Source organism: Mercenaria mercenaria, chromosome 1, assembly GCF_021730395.1.
Source record: "Mercenaria mercenaria strain notata chromosome 1, MADL_Memer_1, whole genome shotgun sequence".
Classification (NCBI taxonomy): Eukaryota; Metazoa; Mollusca; class Bivalvia; order Venerida; family Veneridae; genus Mercenaria; species Mercenaria mercenaria.
In genome coordinates, this window is record NC_069361.1 from 32,512,683 (window position 1) to 32,519,420 (window position 6,738).

The 6,738-nt window shown below is 31.3% G+C and overlaps 1 long non-coding RNA gene across 1 annotated transcript; it reads right to left on the bottom strand.

Moving 5' to 3' along the window:
• Positions 1-2,519: 2,519 nt before the first annotated feature.
• On the bottom strand, positions 2,520-4,812 carry LOC123545685 (uncharacterized). Its single transcript, XR_008369835.1, has 3 exons — positions 3,904-4,812; positions 3,172-3,342; positions 2,520-2,973 (listed from the first exon to the last, which is right to left on the bottom strand). It is a non-coding gene; the product is annotated as an uncharacterized LOC123545685 (long non-coding RNA).
• Between the last annotated feature and the right edge of the window lie 1,926 nt (positions 4,813-6,738).

Genomic DNA, 6,738 nt, shown 5'->3' on the forward strand with positions numbered 1-6,738 from the left:
AACCCCATCATGAAAAAAAATGCGCAACTTTATTGAATTTAATTTAAAAGTGTGTGGGGAGCGTGACATAATATAAAAACAATATACATAATAATATCATTTCTGTTTGTTCAGTATGCAGAAGCTAAACGCGAAAATCCATTGGTTAAATATCTCTTGTATTTGACTGTAATGAGTACGAACGATTTTCCCAGATTTGTACAATTTAGTAAAATATTAAAATAGGGTATTTATAATAGTAGCTCGATCTGGGATGCTGTATTCGGCTCGAATGGACTTTCCTCTTTGTTGTTTTGTTATCTAACAAAATCATTGTTTATCGATGTTAAATTAGAACTGAGTGCATTTCTCATGTGCGCGGTTTATTGAACTGTGTCAGGTAAAAGTAGTCCAGTAACATACACTTCAAAATGTTCAATACGGATTTTTTTTCTGCCTGTCAATATTGCCTCGTGAAATATAAGCAGAATATTTGACAGAATTTATATAAGTATATAATAAGAAGAATTACTACATACTCGTTTCTATTCCCCGTTAAGGATGTAGGATCGAATTTATTCTCACGTTAAGATTTGTTTTCATACTCTGTAAGCTTGAAGAACATTACTTTCCAAGACAAGCAAGAGAAGAAAAAATATAGGTCACCGAACTCGTTTTAATTTTATAGGGCATTTTCTCCACCCACTGTTTACGCATTTCTGAATTTTTGTAAAATTGAAAAAATGGTGGTACTTTATAAAACATATAGATCTAATATCCCACTTAATGTTATAGGGATTTCAAGTCTTACAGGTTAATATGAATATACGTTGATGTCAGTTTTATCTAAGCATAACTGTAACTAACAAGTCTCTTTCGTTATTACATGTTGACATAATTACCCCACCTACTTTATTTTCAATGGAAAAACGTATTTAGATGTACAAAAAAGTTCTGACGTTAAGATTTTCAAAATATTTTGCAGCTTTCATGACACACAAAAATGCTTCAAAATGGAAAAAAAAAAGAAGTTGGGGTCACCGTGCATATAAGATCTTTATTAAGAAAAAACTGTTAAAAACTGGTGAATTTTGATATTTTTTGTTCTTTTTGTTTTAATTTGTATTCAGAGTTCTAGATAATATATAGCGCTATCTTGAAAACTTTTATTTTACTTATAGTTTAACATTATATGTATAAGTCAGGAAAATATCAAAGCCAACCCTGATCTGCTTCAATAGAAATTTGAAATTACCTACCCCTACCCCATTGTAAATCTCACGTCAATTTTAGGCAAATGCCAGCCGAAAATAATGGTGAAAATATGTTTTTTTTTTCGTAAAAAGTAGAATATATTTAGTTAAATGGTACATTATTAGCCATATTTTAATTATTTAGCATTGATTTTTGGCAAAACTTTTGTTAGAAACCAATATTCGAAGAAACATTTTTAAAATGGCGGATATCCTGAAAAAAAAAACAACACAAAAAAAAAAAACAAACACGCTCGTACATCCTTAAGTTACAATGGTACGAGTAGAAACTTCAATATTAGTTAATAAAGTCATCACACTTAGTCCTAATAACCTGGAATCACTGAGAAATATTGAGCTGATTCATACAATAAAATGTAAAGAAATTAATTCGTCTTATCCTGCTTTTTTGCGTAAGCTGTAAACGCATATCATCATACAAACTGCAGTTTATTAGACACGACTTTCCTAGTCTCTCAGTCAGGTTCTTATACCTGCTAGTCTATATTCGTACAACGGAATTTACTAGTGTTGACATGTAGCTTGCAGGAAGATCAAATTTACAATTATTGTGTTCCATTTTAATACAAAATCTGTTTTAAAATGTACATGTAAACATAAAAATAAACATGTACAATATTTTTTTAAATTAATTATAACATCTACCAGTAATACTATCCGGTTTAATTATTGCTTTTAGCGGTTTGCTATAGAATGTCCCATACGTTTACCCGTCACAATGATTATAAGTACATTTTTTTAAGACAAGATATTTTGAATTCAGCTCTTCATTATTTTTGGCCTTAGTCAGATACATGCGATCAGCTGTTTAGACGGAATAGAAGCTATGACTACTAGGTGCCCAAGTGACAGGTATTGTTGATCATTGCTGTGGCACGAGTTAGAGGAGAGAAAAAACTTTAATAAGGATTTAAATCATATTGAGGAATAATGCAATAATCTACCCATGCTGATCCTTTGATTGAAAACCTTCATGACCTATCTAAAGTGAAACAATTACAAAGTGATTCCATAAATATGCATTTATTTAAACAGCCAACGATATAAATAGCTCGCCAATAGTAACATACACAATAAATAAACACATTTGAAATTTGTGTGCATTAACATAAGTACACTTACAAAAAAACAGATAAATACATTTCATTGATTGCATGTTTTACAAGCGTTGAATAAATTCGTATAAAAGCATTAATTCATAAATAACAAGTTTGATCGACAAATATAAAAAAGTAATAAGAAATTAAGCTAATTTCATCTTTTCATCTTTTATAAAACATGCTATACAAACACATATTTTAAAGGGTATATCATTTCTGTACCCAAGGAATATTAAATGATAATACATACCCTTTAAAGAAGACTTGTTCTGAAAGACTTGAAAGCAACGTGAAAACAATGCAATGAACTGATATCTAAATTACATATCCTGAACAGACAGAAACACCTTGAGTGTTACTTGTATGTACTGCAATTTCATACATGTTGGTATAGGTAATATTAGCTCGCTGTTTTGCATTGTCCTTCTCATGTTGAAGACATTTTTTGTACGTAAAAGCAAAAACATGTCCGATATAGATGAATATGCTTATCATTCCAAAGGAAACGGCTACTCCTAGCATTATGTAGTTTGGTTCCAAACTTCTTTTCTCATCGGTGTCACATACGTGCTGGATTTTGTAGAAGAGCAATATAACCAGTCTAACTAATAAAGCAACGACTGAAATTAGAAAACAAATACATGCTACAGTAACAATTAAGGCAACATACTTATATATAAAAAGTCTCGTCAGATTTAGCAGATCGTGTTATTAACAGTACTAAATGAAACAGAAATTAAATGAAAGCATCATTATGCTTTTCTGATATTAGTTGAGCAAAAATCAGAAGAGTAAGTTAAACTACTGTAGTAAAGTACCTCCAAGTAACTGTAATGGAATAAACTGTGCTGCAGGTCTCCATATATCTTTTACACTGCTGAATTTCGGCTTGACATACTGGCATGTGAGGACGCAGAATCCAATAGACAACGCAAGTGCACCAGTATACTTCAACATGTAACACATATAGCGAAGTTTTACTACATCATCTGCAGAAGAAAAAAAAACCAGTAAACAAAATACAATTAAAATCTAAAGATTAATTTGTGCTGACCAGTAAAGTGCAGAATTTTAACATCGCTTAGCCCCTATTGACAGTGAATGTCGTGTTTGATTTATCCATACTAATTTATTTTAGGTCGCTTTTGAAGCAACTTCTACAATTTATATTAACCACTCTCGACACCTTATTCCTGATGGAATCGATTGACACGAGGGTATGAGAGAAGAGAAGCCAGTTTCCCTTTTAATGTTGTGCGCCAAGCAAGGGAGCTACTAGTACCATACTTTTGTGTCTTTGGTATGACGCGACCACCATCCCCCGTACTCCAAGCAAGCGCTCTACCACGAGCTAAACAATGCCAATATGACATGATTTTGCTTTTCAACATCTGAGTCAAATAGAATTTATAACCCTCGAAAGAAGTTTGACATGTACTTTAACATTCATGTAGAGTATTTTCTTAAACTGATACAGCATAAAGGCACTCTATGAACTCAACGCAATGAGACTTATTTGTACATTAACCAACAAAAATATCAATACTTACCAAGAAGAGATACAGTTGGTATAATGCTGGCCTGACTGGGATAGTATCCATGTGTTTTGTTTCTGTATCATACTCTGATTTAATCATTTCTAATAGAGACATGAGGGTGCTTAGCATTTGGCACATCCAGCTGAGTAATAAAATCCAAACCATGCTTTTACAATAAGAATTATATTTTATTATTTTATTTTAACTTGCACGTTACACGCACAAACTCTTTAATAGATAGCAGGACAAGTCTGATATAACTTATCCAAAGATTCCTAATTTATAACTGCTACAATATTCTATTTCATTGGCCAGGGTAAATTGGGATTCTGATAGCTCATTACGTAAGCAGATCTAACTAAAGATATGCGATTTTTAGAAATCCCACGACTAAAGTCGTAGATATTTTATCACTTGACATATTGGTTATATGCAGATTTTCATATGTAGTTTTTGAATAAACTATTGAGGATATTTAAATGTCAGGAAATGCACAGAAAAGATTATTCTGCGCCTAGCCCGAAATATATTTGTTATGCAAAATTGCAGACAACCCCGAACATATTAAATAAAAACACGAATTATATAGATACGTTTATTAAATCGTTTAATTTCACCAAACTTTGCGTTTCATTAAGACCAGTAAAGAGAACTAGAACTAATTTTACCCGTATAGCGCATTACAGCAAAATCGGTTTTCAGTAAAAAAACCCCCAAAAAAACCCACACACATACAAATAAGGAAAGTCCAACGGATTTGCCGACTAGATTTAAATATATCAATTACTCATAATCACACCACGTATTCTATTTTTACATACTGATTTAAAGCGTCTGGCTGGCGTTCAAGATATTATTGTCTTAATTGTAAGGCTATACGCATGTTTGTAAACATAAACTGTATAAGAGTGTATGAAAGCGCTTTATTCACTTTAAGCATGTCAAAATCCAGTATAATGTATATGTGTTTATCAAGAGGAATTTTTAGTTAATAATCAAAGAGCTAGAAAAAGTGTCATGAATCTAATTGAAAATGAGGGTTTTATCGACGTTTGGCGAATACTAAACGAAAATAAAAGAAAATATACATGGAGAAGGCAGAATCCAACAAAGAAACAATCAAGACTCGATTTCTTCTTAATAAGCGAAAGTGTAATGAACTTAGTAATAGACTCAAATATTATTCCTGGTTACAGATCAGATCATAACGGTATTACTTTAAAACTTAAGTTTAACGATAGCTTAAGAGGAAAGGGTTACTGGAAGTTCAATAATTCCCTTCTAAAAGACGAAACATATATTAAGTTTGTTAAAACTACATTAGAAAATCTTATCGAACAACATAGAACGGAAGATAACGAAAATGATGGGGACACTATAAACGGAAATTCTTTTCAAAACAAACATATTCAGTTAAATATTAATGATCAACTTTTTCTAGAAACCTTTTTAGTTATTCTTCGAGGGGAAACCATAAAATATTGCTCCGAAAAAAAGAAAAGAGAAAAAAAACGGGAAAAAGATCTAGAAAATGATATTCAAATTTTAGAAAATAGCATTAATGCTAACTTTATGAATACAAATGATAGTACATTTAACGAACTACAAGAAAAGAAAAGCGAACTAGAAACATTAAGACAGAAGGTTATTGAGGGTGTAATGATTAGGTCAAGATGTAGGTACGAAAATTTAGGAGAAAAGCCATCAAGCTATTTTTTCAATCTCGAAAATAGAAATTTCATAAGCAAAACAATTAATAAACTTATAGATGAAGATAATGTTGAATACACCAACACCAAAGACATTTTAAAATATCAAAAAAGTTACTATGAAAAGCTGTATAAAAATAACATACATGTAGATGAAACACCTATTATAAATACTATTGGAGATAATCCCAGAAAATTATGTTTTCTAGATTCTGCAAAACTAGAAGGACAGCTTGAAATTGAGGAATTAAGTGGTGCCTTAAAAAATATGAAAACGATAAAAGCCCCGGGTTGGATGGATTTACTGTAGAGTTTTTCAAGTTCTTTTGGAAAGATGTTGCATACTTTGTTCTGAGATCATTAAACTTTGCCTATCAAACAAACAATTTATCAGTAACACAGAAACAAGGGGTCATAACTTGTCTTCCAAAACCAAATAAAAATAGATTTTTGATGAAAAATTGGAGACCAATCTCTCTTTTAAATGTTATTTACAAGTTAGCTTCAGCTGCAATAGCAAATCGTTTAAAATTATTCTTGGATAAATTAATACATCAAGATCAAAAAGGTTTTATATCCGGCAGATTTATTGGAGAAAATATTAGACTTATCTACGATATTATGTTTGAAACGAATTCAGAAAATTTGCCTGGTTTACTGCTTTCTATAGATTTCCAGCAAGCTTTTGATTCTATCTCGTGGACATTTATACACAAAACCCTAGATTTCTTCAATTTCGGGAATTCTTTTAAAAAATGGATACGTCTATTTCAAAATGGAAGTGAAACGTGCATTCTGCAAAATGGTCATTTATCCGACTTTTTCCTTCTCGAAAGAGGCTGCAGACAAGGTGACCCAATTTCACCCTATATATTTATTTTATGTTCTGAAGTACTGGGATTAATGATTAGACGTAACAATAGTATTGTAGGTATTAGCCTGCGAAATCAACAATATAAAATTAGTCAATATGCTGACGATACACAGATATTTTTAAACGGAACCGAGGAATCTCTTAGAAATTGTCTGGTTACACTTGATAACTTCTATAAAATGTCAGGTTTAAAAATAAATATAGAAAAAAACCAGAGCTTATTGGATAGGTTCACTTAGAAATTCCCAACGTCAGTTATGTAGA